This window comes from Cherax quadricarinatus, chromosome 87, assembly GCF_038502225.1.
Source record: "Cherax quadricarinatus isolate ZL_2023a chromosome 87, ASM3850222v1, whole genome shotgun sequence".
Lineage (NCBI taxonomy): Eukaryota > Metazoa > Arthropoda > Malacostraca > Decapoda > Parastacidae > Cherax > Cherax quadricarinatus.
The window spans coordinates 6762600-6777827 of record NC_091378.1 but is presented as its reverse complement, the minus strand read 5'-3'; positions in this window follow the sequence as shown (position 1 = coordinate 6777827).

The window sequence follows — 15228 nt, the reverse complement described above, 5'->3', positions numbered from 1 at the left end:
TCCAGACTAGGCATTTTCTCGTTTTTACCCTTTTAGTTCATTAAAGTTATTAAGGGGACACAATACATCAGAAAAAAGTCACAAAAACTAACTCAAACACTTTACTTTGAACACCCCCAAAGTACTCTCATAATCATTTGAATACTCACATAAACACCCTTGAACACCTTCAAAACACCTTTGAATATCGTTTTAAACTAATTTCATCACAACCCACTTATATCATCTTTTTTCGGTAACTCTAATTCGACTACACTACCCTCATCAATTACCAACAAATTTTACTCGTTTTAACTAATGTCATCACTGTAACCAAGATTTTCACAAAAAAAAAACTCTATGACACCTAACACACACGCACACACACACCCCACAACACCCACAATTTTTCTCGTTTTAACCCTTTTAGTTCATTAAAGTTAATAAGGGGACACAGTACATCAGAAAGTCACAACAACAACATCCACAACCCACAATTTTTTCTCGTTTTAGCTAATTTCATCAGAAAAAGTCCCAACAACAACCCACTTATAACATCTTTTTTCGGTATCTCTAGTTCGACAACAACACCCACATCCCACAACACCCACGAACATTTCCAAAACACTATTTGAGTACTCCCAATTACACCACTGAATACTACTAAAACACCGCTGAATTCAATCAAAACACCCTTCAACACCTTCAAACACCCTTGAACACCTTCAAAACACTCTTGAACACCTTCAAAATCACCTTTGAACATTTCCAATCAACACTGAAACACTTCCAAAAAACACAATTTGAGTACTCCCAATTACACCACTGAATACTACTAAAACACCGCTGAATTCAATCAAAACACCCTTCAACACCTTCAAAACACCTTTGAACACCTTCAAAACACCTTTGACACCTTCAAAAACACCTTTGAACATTTCCAATCAACACTGAAACACTTCCAAAAAAAACACAATTTGAGTACTCCCAATTACACCACTGAATACTACTAAAACACCGCTGAATTCAATCAAAACACCCTTCAACACCTTCAAACACCCTTGAACACCTTCAAAACACTCTTGAACACCTTCAAAAACACCTTTGAACATTTCCATTCAACACTGAAACACTTCCAAAAAACACAATTTGAGTACTCCCAATTACACCACTGATTACTACTAAAACACCGCTGAATTCAATCAAAACACCCTTCAACACCTTCAAACACCCTTGAACACACTCAAAACACCCTTCAACACCTTCAAAAACACCTTTGAACACCTTCAAAACACCTTTGAACACCTTCAAAACACTCTCATAATCATTTGAACACACTCAAAACACCTTTGAATAACCTCAAAACACCTTTGATCACCTTCAAAACACCCTTGAACACCTTCAAAACACTCTTGAACACTTTTCAAAAACACCTTTGAACATTTCCAATCAACACTGAAACACTTCCAAAAACACCATTTGAGTACTCCCAATTACACCACTGATTACTACTAAAACACCGCTGAATTCAATCAAAACACCCTTCAACACCTTCAAACACCCTTGAACACCTTCAAAACACTCTTGAACACCTTCAAAAACACCTTTGAACATTTCCAAAACACAATTTGAGTACTCCCAATTACACCACTGATTACTACTAAAACACCGCTGAATTCAATCAAAACACCCTTCAACACCTTCAAACACCCTTGAACACACTCAAAACACCCTTCAACACCTTCAAAAACACCTTTGAACACCTTCAAAACACCTTTGAACACCTTCAAAACACTCTCATAATCATTTGAACACACTCAAAACACCTTTGAATAACCTCAAAACACCTTTGATCACCTTCAAAACACCCTTGAACACCTTCAAAACACTCTTGAACACTTTTCAAAAACACCTTTGAACATTTCCAATCAACACTGAAACACTTCCAAAAACACCATTTGAGTACTCCCAATTACACCACTGATTACTACTAAAACACCGCTGAATTCAATCAAAACACCCTTCAACACCTTCAAACACCCTTGAACACACTCAAAACACCCTTCAACACCTTCAAAACACCTTTGAACACCTTCAAAACACCTTTGATCACATTCAAAACACTCTCATAATCATTTGAACACACTCAAAACACCTTTGAATAACCTCAAAACACCTTCGAACACCTTCAAAACACCCTTGAACACCCTTGATCACCTTCAAAAAAAACAACATTTGAACACACTCAAAACACCTTTGAACACCTTTGAACATTTCCAAACAACACTGAAACACTTCCAAAAACACCATTTGAGTACTCCCAAATACACCACTGAATACTAAAACACCACTGAATACACTCAAAACACCACCAAAATCACCATAAACTAAGATCAACACCCACATCCCACAACACCCACAACCCACAACCCACAACACCCACAATTTTTTCTCGTTTTATCTAATTTCATCTCAGGACAGACAGGCGCCAAGTAATGCGGGTAACATCCAAGGTAGAAAATCATCTCTTTCCAGACCAACTGTCTATCCTAACCTAACCTAACCTAACCTAATTCCTAACCTAACCTAACCTCACCTAACCGAACCTAACCTAACTCCATCAATCACCTCTATCCTAACCTAACCTAACCTAACCTAACCCAACCTAACTCCATCAAACACCTCTATCCTAACCTAACCTAACCTATCCTAACCTAACCTAACTCCATCAAACACCTCGAATACTACCTAACTTAACCTAACCTAACCTTACCTAACCTACCGAACCTAACCTAACCTAACCTAACCTAACCTATCCTAACCTGTCCCAACCCAACCTAACCTAACCTATCCTAACCTAACCTAACCTAACCTAACCTAACTTATCCTAAGCTAACCTAACCTAACTTATCCTAACCTAACCTATCCTAACCTAACCTAAACACTGACTAACTTTGAACCAACTCTGAACACCACTGATCTTCTTCAAAAAATGCTCTGCACATCATTTGAACACCTTCAAAAAAAACACCATCAAACACCTCCGAATACTCCCAAAAAAACACTACTGATTACTACCAAATCACCACTGAATACTACCAATCACCGTCAAAATCACCAGAAACTAAGTTTAACATCACCATCTAACATCCTTTTTATAGAAATCCCCTCAAATCACTATAACCAAGAACTCCCTCCCCATTTGGCGCATAAAAAAAAAGCATGAACACAAACCTAATACGCAAACACTTAGTACATGATCACCATCAACTGAAAACATATCTTATACACACACATAATATAAGACAATCACCAACTACAATCACCCACGTTCACTTACCTCAAAATCACTAATATCACAGAAAACAATCATTTTTATAAACATTTCACACACACACACACACAAAAAAAAAAAATCATATTTGACAATATCTAAGCGCACTCACCTCACTACCACCAACACACGATGTCTCACCTCACAGGACCGACGAGCTCACCTCCAGTGACGTCACACTCCCATTGTGTTACTTGGTGGTTGGTAACATCACACCTAACCCCCCTTGTTTCAACCTGTTGTACCCTACATTATCTAAGAACACTATATCCAAGACGATTACCAGATTTTATGATCCCCAACACCAAGATCACAGAAAACACACATTTTTTATAATTATTCACACAAAAATCACGATCACCAATTCCATATCATGTTTACCGTCATCTATCAACACTAATCACCAAGATCACCAAAAAATCTAAGATCATGCATCTCAAAACTACTATGATCACTGAAAACACTTATTTTTTAAACATTCGCACAAAAATAAGACATACACAAAAATACCACAACACTTCCACCAACATCTATAACATAACATGAGCACTATAACATATCACTATCACAAAAAAAATAATACACAAACACCCACATATTATACATTTCAATTGGAAATTTAAGACATGAGACATACACACCAAATCTAAGACATTCACCTCCAACTAAGACATACACATCACCCTTAAAACTTCCTTCCTTATTCATTCCGCATATCTCCTAGAGCTGTTTTAACCCCGACGGTTCCATCGCGACGTAGGAGGCAGAGTGTAGTAGGTGGTGTTGGAGTGGTGATGGTTCCTCTGGCTCCTACGTCGCGATGGAACCGTCGGGGTTAAAACAGCTCTAGGAGATATGCGGAATGAATAAGGAAGGAAGTTTTAAGGGTGATGTGTATGTCTTAGTTGGAGGTGAATGTCTTAGATTTGGTGTGTATGTCTCATGTCTTAAATTTCCAATTGAAATGTATAATATGTGGGTGTTTGTGTATTATTTTTTTTGTGATAGTGATATGTTATAGTGCTCATGTTATGTTATAGATGTTGGTGGAAGTGTTGTGGTATTTTTGTGTATGTCTTATTTTTGTGCGAATGTTTAAAAAATAAGTGTTTTCAGTGATCATAGTAGTTTTGAGATGCATGATCTTAGATTTTTTGGTGATCTTGGTGATTAGTGTTGATAGATGACGGTAAACATGATATGGAATTGGTGATCGTGATTTTTGTGTGAATAATTATAAAAATGTGTGTTTTCTGTGATCTTGGTGTTGGGGATCATAAAATCTGGTAATCGTCTTGGATATAGTGTTCTTAGATAATGTAGGGTACAACAGGTTGAAACAAGGGGGGTTAGGTGTGATGTTACCAACCACCAAGTAACACAATGGGAGTGTGACGTCACTGGAGGTGAGCTCGTCGGTCCTGTGAGGTGAGACATCGTGTGTTGGTGGTAGTGAGGTGAGTGCGCTTAGATATTGTCAAATATGATTTTTTTTTTTGTGTGTGTGTGTGTGTGTGAAATGTTTATAAAAATGATTGTTTTCTGTGATATTAGTGATTTTGAGGTAAGTGAACGTGGGTGATTGTAGTTGGTGATTGTCTTATATTATGTGTGTGTATAAGATATGTTTTCAGTTGATGGTGATCATGTACTAAGTGTTTGCGTATTAGGTTTGTGTTCATGCTTTTTTTTTTATGCGCCAAATGGGGAGGGAGTTCTTGGTTATAGTGATTTGAGGGGATTTCTATAAAAAGGATGTTAGATGGTGATGTTAAACTTAGTTTCTGGTGATTTTGACGGTGATTGGTAGTATTCAGTGGTGATTTGGTAGTAATCAGTAGTGTTTTTTTTGGGAGTATTCGGAGGTGTTTGATGGTGTTTTTTTTGAAGGTGTTCAAATGATGTGCAGAGCATTTTTTGAAGAAGATCAGTGGTGTTCAGAGTTGGTTCAAAGTTAGTCAGTGTTTAGGTTAGGTTAGGATAGGTTAGGTTAGGATAAGTTAGGTTAGGTTAGCTTAGGATAAGTTAGGTTAGGTTAGGTTAGGTTAGGTTAGGATAGGTTAGGTTAGGTTGGGTTGGGACAGGTTAGGATAGGTTAGGTTAGGTTAGGTTAGGTTCGGTAGGTTAGGTAAGGTTAGGTTAGGTTAAGTTAGGTAGTATTCGAGGTGTTTGATGGAGTTAGGTTAGGTTAGGATAGGTTAGGTTAGGTTAGGATAGAGGTGTTTGATGGAGTTAGGTTGGGTTAGGTTAGGTTAGGTTAGGTTAGGATAGAGGTGATTGATGGAGTTAGGTTAGGTTCGGTTAGGTGAGGTTAGGTTAGGTTAGGAATTAGGTTAGGTTAGGTTAGGTTAGGATAGACAGTTGGTCTGGAAAGAGATGATTTTCTACCTTGGATGTTACCCGCATTACTTGGCGCCTGTCTGTCCTGAGTTGACGCAGGTGTTATGTTCTACCTTGGGTGTGAAGCGCATTACACCATGTGTTGGGGTGACCCACAATGAGTCTCTCAGAGCGAGGACAGTGCTTCTATTCGGAAATCGAGTAAATATTTCTACCATTGAGTGTGTTTTACCAACAAGAAAATAATGTTCGATTTTACGATAAAGTTTTCAAAACTAATTTGGAAATATCCAAAAATGGAGTCGTTCAAAGTAATTCTGGAGTACTCTAATGTATTTTGGAAGTGTTCCAATATATTTTAGGTTAGGTTAGGATAGGTTCGGCTAGGTTAGGTTAGGTAAGGTTAAGATAGGTTAGGTTAGGTTAGGTTAGGGTAGGTTAGGTTAGGTTAGGTTAAGTTAGGTTAGGCTAGGTTAGGTTAGGTTAGGTTGGGTTAGGTTAAGTTAGGTTAGGTTAGGTTAGGCTAGGTTAGGTTAGGTAAGGTTAGGTTAGGGTAGGTTCGGTTAGGTTAGGTTAGGTTAAGTTAGGTTAGGTTAGGCTAGGTTAGGTTAGGTTAGGATAATTTAGGTAAGGTTAGGTTAGGTTAGGCTAGGTTAGGTTAGGTTAGGTTAGGTTAGGTTAGGTTAGGTTAGGTTAGGTTAGGATAAGTTAGGTTAGGTTAGGCTAGGTTAGGGATGTGTGTGTGTGTGTCTGTGTGTGTGTGTGGGGGATGTGGGATGTGGGTGATGTGGGATGTGGGTGTTGTTGTCGAACTAGAGATACCGAAAAGACGTTATAAGTGGGTTGTTTTTGTGACTTTTTCTGATGTAGTGTGGCCCCTTATTAACTTTAATGAACTAAAAGGGTTAAAACGAGAAAAAAATGGGGCGTGTGGGTGTTGTGACTTTCTGATGAAATTAGATAAAACGAGAAAAAATTGTGGGTGTTGTGGGTTGTGGGTTGTGGGTGTTGTGGGATGTGGGTGTTGATCTTAGTTTATGGTGATTTTGGTGGTGTTTTGAGTGTATTCAGTGGTGTTTTAGTATTCAGTGGTGTATTTGGGAGTACTCAAATGGTGTTTTTGGAAGTGTTTCAGTGTTGTTTGGAAATGTTCAAAGGTGTTCAAAGGTGTTTTGAGTGTGTTCAAATGTTGTTTTTTTTGAAGGTGATCAAGGGTGTTCAAGGGTGTTTTGAAGGTGTTCGAAGGTGTTTTGAGGTTATTCAAAGGTGTTTTGAGTGTGTTCAAATGATTATGAGAGTGTTTTGAATGTGATCAAAGGTGTTTTGAAGGTGTTCAAAGGTGTTTTGAAGGTGTTGAAGGGTGTTTTGAGTGTGTTCAAGGGTGTTTGAAGGTGTTGAAGGGTGTTTTGATTGAATTCAGCGGTGTTTTAGTAGTAATCAGTGGTGTAATTGGGAGTACTCAAATGGTGTTTTTGGAAGTGTTTCAGTGTTGATTGGAAATGTTCAAAGGTGTTTTTGAAAAGTGTTCAAGAGTGTTTTGAAGGTGTTCAAGGGTGTTTTGAAGGTGATCAAAGGTGTTTTGAGGTTATTCAAAGGTGTTTTGAGTGTGTTCAAATGATTATGAGAGTGTTTTGAAGGTGTTCAAAGGTGTTTTGAAGGTGTTCAAAGGTGTTTTTGAAGGTGTTGAAGGGTGTTTTGAGTGTGTTCAAGGGTGTTTGAAGGTGTTGAAGGGTGTTTTGATTGAATTCAGCGGTGTTTTAGTAGTAATCAGTGGTGTAATTGGGAGTACTCAAATTGTGTTTTTTGGAAGTGTTTCAGTGTTGAATGGAAATGTTCAAAGGTGTTTTTGAAGGTGTTCAAGAGTGTTTTGAAGGTGTTCAAGGGTGTTTGAAGGTGTTGAAGGGTGTTTTGATTGAATTCAGCGGTGTTTTAGTAGTAATCAGTGGTGTAATTGGGAGTACTCAAATGGTGTTTTTGGAAGTGTTTCAGTGTTGATTGGAAATGTTCAAAGGTGTTTTTGAAAAGTGTTCAAGAGTGTTTTGAAGGTGTTCAAGGGTGTTTTGAAGGTGATCAAAGGTGTTTTGAGGTTATTCAAAGGTGTTTTGAGTGTGTTCAAATGATTATGAGAGTGTTTTGAAGGTGTTCAAAGGTGTTTTGAAGGTGTTCAAAGGTGTTTTTGAAGGTGTTGAAGGGTGTTTTGAGTGTGTTCAAGGGTGTTTGAAGGTGTTGAAGGGTGTTTTGATTGAATTCAGCGGTGTTTTAGTAGTAATCAGTGGTGTAATTGGGAGTACTCAAATTGTGTTTTTTGGAAGTGTTTCAGTGTTGAATGGAAATGTTCAAAGGTGTTTTTGAAGGTGTTCAAGAGTGTTTTGAAGGTGTTCAAGGGTGTTTGAAGGTGTTGAAGGGTGTTTTGATTGAATTCAGCGGTGTTTTAGTAGTATTCAGTGGTGTAATTGGGAGTACTCAAATTGTGTTTTTTTTGGAAGTGTTTCAGTGTTGATTGGAAATGTTCAAAGGTGTTTTTGAAGGTGTCAAAGGTGTTTTGAAGGTGTTCAAAGGTGTTTTGAAGGTGTTGAAGGGTGTTTTGATTGAATTCAGCGGTGTTTTAGTAGTATTCAGTGGTGTAATTGGGAGTACTCAAATTGTGTTTTTTGGAAGTGTTTCAGTGTTGATTGGAAATGTTCAAAGGTGATTTTGAAGGTGTTCAAGAGTGTTTTGAAGGTGTTCAAGGGTGTTTGAAGGTGTTGAAGGGTGTTTTGATTGAATTCAGCGGTGTTTTAGTAGTAATCAGTGGTGTAATTGGGAGTACTCAAATAGTGTTTTGGAAATGTTCGTGGGTGTTGTGGGATGTGGGTGTTGTTGTCGAACTAGAGATACCGAAAAAAGATGTTATAAGTGGGTTGTTGTTGGGACTTTTTCTGATGAAATTAGCTAAAACGAGAAAAAATTGTGGGTTGTGGATGTTGTTGTTGTGACTTTCTGATGTACTGTGTCCCCTTATTAACTTTAATGAACTAAAAGGGTTAAAACGAGAAAAATTGTGGGTGTTGTGGGGTGTGTGTGTGCGTGTGTGTTAGGTGTCATAGAGTTTTTTTTTTGTGAAAATCTTGGTTACAGTGATGACATTAGTTAAAACGAGTAAAATTTGTTGGTAATTGATGAGGGTAGTGTAGTCGAATTAGAGTTACCGAAAAAAGATGATATAAGTGGGTTGTGATGAAATTAGTTTAAAACGATATTCAAAGGTGTTTTGAAGGTGTTCAAGGGTGTTTATGTGAGTATTCAAATGATTATGAGAGTACTTTGGGGGTGTTCAAAGTAAAGTGTTTGAGTTAGTTTTTGTGACTTTTTTCTGATGTATTGTGTCCCCTTAATAACTTTAATGAACTAAAAGGGTAAAAACGAGAAAATGCCTAGTCTGGAGACTGAGGGGATGAGTTGTAATTTAATGAAAGTGCAGATAAATTAGAGATGTAAAATCTTATTTGGGAGTACTCAAATAGTGTTTTGGAAATGTTCAAAGGTGTTTTGAGTGTGTTCAAATGTTGTTTTTGAAGGTGTTCAAGGGTGTTTTGAAGGTGTTCAAGGGTGTTTTGAAGGTGTTCAAAGGTGTTTTGAGGTTATTCAAAGGTGTTTTGAGTGTGTTCAAATGATTATGAGAGTGCTTTGAAGGTGTTTTGAAGGTGTTCAAGGGTGTTTATGTGAGTATTCAAAGGTGTTTTTTGAAGGTGTACAAATGATTATGAGAGTACTTATGAAGGTGTTCAAATGATGTGCAAGAGTATTTATGAAGGTGTTCTGGGAGTATTCAGAGGTGATTTGGGGGTGTTCGAATGATGTTTTTTGGAGTATTTCAGTGTTGTTTGGAAATGTATAAAGGTATTTTTTGTGAGTATTCAAATGATTTATGAGAGTGTTTTGAAGATGTTCAAAGTAAAAGTGCGTATTTAACTTCGTAATATGTAAAATTGTGAGTAGTGAATTTAACGAAAGTGGATGTAAGCGATGTGGTGACTTTCTGATGCATGTGTCCCCTTATTAACTTTAATGAACTAAAAGGGTTAAAACGAGAAAAATTGGGGGTTATGAGTGAAAATTGTGAGGTGTTGGTTGGAGTGTGAGGGTTTGGGAGGGTGGGTAAAAGGGTAGACAAGATTCAACCTGTGTGCGCGGTCATCACGTGACGTCACTGACATAGGGGGCGACCTGATTCAACCTGTGTGCGCGTGACGTCACTGACCGCCGAGTAAACACCCTTCTTAGTTCATTTGACTTAATGAGAGGAAACTTTTAGTTCATTTTAAAATAATAAGGGGAAGATGTTTAGACCTGTAGTAAGCATGCCCCCATAGGAGGAGTCTATTTTGAATGCTTACCCCCAGAGGGGGGATTCCAAAAACTTTGATCCGAGGAATTTCGAAAACCCCATAGGAGGGAATCCAAAAACTTGGTATTATCGAGAAAAATTTGAGGTTGGGGTGGGTGAAAGTGGGAGGGGTAATCCAAAAATTTGATCCAAGGTGATCATAAGAAATTCAAAACCCCCATAGGGGGGGGAATCCAAAAACTTGTATTATCGAGAAATTTTTGGGATTGGGGGGGTGAAAGTGGGAGGGGGAACCTTAAAAATTTGATCTGAGGAGATGGAGTCATGGTATTGTCGAGAAAATTTGGGGTGAAAGTGGGAGGGGTAATCCAAAAATTTGATCCAAGGAGATGGAGAATTTCGAAAACCCCATAGGGGGGATCCAAAAAATTGTATTGTCGAGAAATTTTTGGGGTTGGGGGGGGGAGGGGGGGGGTGAAAGTGGGAGGGGGAACCTTAAAAATTTGATCTGAGGAGATGGAGTCATGGTATTGTCGAGAAAATTTGGGGTGAAAGTGGGAGGGGTAATCCAAAAATTTGATCCAAGGAGATGGAGAATTTCGAAAACCCCATAGGGGGGATCCAAAAAACTTGATCCGAGGAGATGGAGTCATGGTATTGTCGAGAAAATTTGGGGTGAAAGGAGGGGTACCCAAAAAAAAACTTGATCCAAGGAGATGGAGAATTTGATTTCGAGAAATTGTTTGGGGATGGGGGTGAAAGGAGGGGTACCCAAAAAATTTGATCTGAGGAGATGGAGAATTTCGAAAAACCCCATAGGGGGGAATCCAAAAACCTTGATCCGAGGAGATGGAGAGCACAAGAAAATGAAATTCAAAAAAATTCGAAAAAAATCGGAAAAAAATTTGAGGCGCGGGGGCGATCCGGACGACGCTGCAGAAGGCGCGGGCGGGGGTGGCGAAGGGCGCGGGCGGACGCGCGGGCGGGCGCGCGGGCGGGGCGCGCGGGCGGGCGCGCGGCGGGCGCGCGGGCGGGCGCGCGGGCGGGGGCGCGCGGGCGGGCGCGCGGCGGGCGCGCGGGCGGGCGGGCGCGCGGCGCGACGGCGGGGTCGCGAGGCGGGGGGGGGGGGTCGTGGGGGGGGGGGTATTGGGTGGGGGGGTCAAGGGTGAGGTAGTCTCGAGGGCGAGGTCATGGTCAAAACCGGAAGTAACACCTAGGTGTGAAAAGGTGACCCTCCAGCTGCTGGTCCTAGACCGGATACACCGCCCAGTGGAAGGCCTAAACCGGAAGGAGCCTCCCAGAGGAAGGCCCTAAACCGGAAGGAGCCCCCCAGAGGAAAAAATGACTACTTATATATATATATATATATATATATATATATATATATATATATATATATATATATATATATATATATATATATATATATATATCACTAACAGAACTGTGGCTTGGCCAGGACTCGATCCTGCGTTCCTATGCCCAGCCCTGTGTGACTTGAACAATGTACATGTGTCTCTATCCATTGGACCACCATCATTAAACACCCGGCGCTCAGCAGTACTGAGCGTGTTTTCCCTGATGCAAGAATATTCGTGGTCGTGGAGTCTCAGAGACTAATTTCAATCTCATCCTGTTTGGTGTACCAGCCTCACGAGCAATCTATATATCAAATGGTGATTTCATTGACATATGCTCTTCTTTTGGGCCTCTCCAGTTTTCTCTTCCACTTTATATAAGGGCTCCCCAAATTGGCTCTTTCTTCCTGAGACGCTTTCTCAGTTTTCTCGTCCTGGTATGGCCATTTAAGTGGCCTCAAATTAGCTCTTCCTGTGGGGCCTCTCTATTTTTTTCTTGGTGTCTATTTAGAGACCCCAGAATCTGTTCTTCTGGGCCTCCAGAGTTTTCTCTTGCTCTCTATATAGGGGCCCCTGAAATGGCTCTTTCTTCCTTTGTCGTTTTCCTAGTTTTTTCGTAATAGCCTGACCATTTAAGTGACCGCCAATTTGCTCTTATTTGAGCCTCCTGATTTTTTTCTAGATGTCTATTTAGAGGCTCCGAATCTGCTCTTCATGTCGGTCTTCCCCAATTTTCTCTTGTTCTTTATATAAGGGCCCTTCAATTTGCTCTTCCTTTCTGTGTCGTTCTAAATTTTTTAGTCCTGGCCACATATGTGCCTTCCAATTTGCTCTTCCTTTGCTCCTCCTAAATTGTTTACTGGTGTCTATTTAGAGGCCTCGGAATCTGCTTTTCTTCTGGGCGTTCCCAATTTTTTCTTGCTCTTGCAATTCGGGGGCCCTATATAGGGCCCCCGAATTACCTCTTTCTTCCGGGTTTTCTCATCCTGTCCTGGCCATTTAAGTACACACGAATTTGTTCTTCCTGTAGGCCCTCACGATTTTTTTCTTGTCTGTTTATTGGCCCCATAATCTGCTCTTCCTTTGGGCCTCCTCAGTTTTCTCTTCCTCTTTGTATAAGGGCCCCTGAATTGGTTCTTTCTTCCGGTGTCGCTTTCCCAGGTTTCTCGTCCGGGCCATTTAGGTGCCCGCTAATATTCTCTTCCAGTGTGCCTCGCGAATTTTTTCTTGATGTTAATTTAGAGGCCCCAGAATCTGCTCCTGTGGGCCTCCTCAATTTTCTCTTGGCCTTTATATAAGGGCCTCCAAATTGGCTCTTTCTTCCTTTGTCGCTTCCCAGTTGTCTCGTCCTGGGATGGGTATTAAGTGCCCGCCAGTTTGCTCTGTTAGAAGCAAATAATTCTTTCTTTTCTTGCTCTTTCCTTAATTTCCTCATTCATTAGCACAATTAAGGAAACGAAATAATTTGGTATTGAATTATCTCAATTAATTTTTTTTTCTTATTTGCTGGTATTCTCCCGGCCCGGGTCTTTTCCAAATAGTGGTGACCCGGCCTTCGCTCCCTATCTGGGGAGTATCTCAATTAATAACTGAGACTAAATATTATATATTTTTTTCTTTATTTTCATTATTTATTATTATTATTAAAGATTCGCCGGTATTCTCCCGGCCCGGGCCTTTTCCAAGTGGTGGTCCGGCCTTGGCTCCCTCTTTAGGGAGTGTCATTAATATATATCAATGATCTTGATGAGGGAATTACTAGTGATATGAGCAAATTCGCCGATGACACAAAGATAGGTAGGATAATTGATTCAAACGTAGATGTTATGGAACTTCAGGAGGATTTAAACAAACTCTATTCTTGGTCAGAAAAGTGGCAGATGCAGTTCAATGTAGATAAATGCAAGGTTCTGAAGCTTGGGAGTGCCCATAACCCTAGTACTTATAAGTTAAATGATGTAGAACTTAGCCATACAGATTGCGAAAAGGACTTGGGGGTTATGGTAAGCAGCAACCTTAAACCAAGACAGCAATGCCTAAGCGTACGTAATAAGGCAAATAGATTACTGGGATTTATATCAAGAAGTGTAAGCAACAGAAGTCCAGAGGTCATACTGCAGCTATATACATCATTAGTAAGGCCTCACCTAGATTATGCAGCTCAATTCTGGTCTCCATATTACAGAATGGACATAAATTTGTTAGAAAACATTCAGCGTAGGATGACTAAATTAATACATAGCATTAGAAATCTTCCTTATGAAGAAAGATTGAAGACTCTTAAGTTGCATTCACTTGTTAGACGAAGAATGAGGGGAGACCTGATCGAAGTGTATAAGTGGAAGATAGGTATTAATAAATGGGATATTAATAAGGTCTTGAGGATGTCTCTCCAAGAGAGAACCCGCAGTAATGGATTTAAATTAGATAAGTTTAGATTTAGAAAGGACATAGGAAAGTATTGGTTTGGAAATAGGGTAGTTGATGAGTGGAACAGTCTACCTAGTTGGGTTATTGAGGCTGGGACTTTGGGTAGTTTCAAATTTAGGTTGGATAAGTACATGAGTGGGAGGGGTTGGTTTTGAGTGGGACTTTCACATCAGAGCTTATTTCTTGGGTGGCATTGAAAATTGAGTTGGGCAAATGTTTTGTTAGTGGGATGAATTGTAAAGGACCTGCCTAGTATGGGCCAACAGGCCTCCTGCAGTGTTCCTCCTTTCTTATGTTCTTAGTCTCCCATGGGAGGAGGCACAAGTACCTCCTCATCTTTGGGACCAACTGTCCCCAGGCCTAGCCACAAGCTAGGCGCCTCTGGTCTGTCATCCCCGCCCCAAGGGGGCTAATGGGAATGACAGTCTTATGAGCTAAAGGCTTGGGCTCAGGCACCTACCCTACCCTAGAAGGGCTAGGCATGGTATCGATCTCTTTATTTCATTACTGTACGTCATTAAATGCAAGATTATTTTTATTCTTTGTTGGGAGAGAGTTAAAATTCAATTATTTAAAAATGCTCTAGTTTTTTTATTTTTTAAATTTAAAATAAAACTATCTCACTTAAATTATCTTAAAATATTTATAATTGTTTGGCCTAAAATATTTAAAAATAATATATATTAAGACTTTGAATACTTATTTTTTAATTAGTTCTACTTAGATTATTTAAGTATACCCACTTAAAATATTTAGAATAGTCGTAGTTAAAATTGTTTTATGGTAATAAAACTAAAAGGAAAATAGACCCAACTTTATTTTTTTCAGTAATTTGTTGGTTCCTTTATTTTCGTAATAGTAAAATGATACTTTTGTTTAATATTAACTACACTTTTGGGGTTAAATTTGTCGACTGATGCACCACCACTGTGATGCACCACCACTGCACTACCACTGTGATGCTTCACCACTGTGATGCACCACCACTGTGATGCACAACCACTGTGATGCTTCACCACTGTGATGCTTCACCACTGTGATGCACCACCACTGTGATGCACCACAACTGCACTACCACTGTGATGCTTCACCACTGTGATGCACCAGCACTGTGATGCACAACCACTGTGATGCTTCACCACTGTGATGCTTCACTACTGTGATGCACCACCACTGTGATGCACCACCACTGCACTACCACTGTGATGCTTCACCACTGTGATGCACCAGCACTGTGATGCACAACCACTGTGATGCTTCACCACTGTGATGCTTCACCACTGTGATGCACCACCGCTGTGTTGCACCACCAGTGAGATGCACCACCACTGTGATGAAGAGACAGTGCGATAATGTACTTTCATCCTGATCCTCACTCTGTGTAGAGCTTTGTCACTGTATTCAGCTCTACACAAAACGAAACGTTTTCACGATAAAAGTACTGTCTGCAGTACACCTTT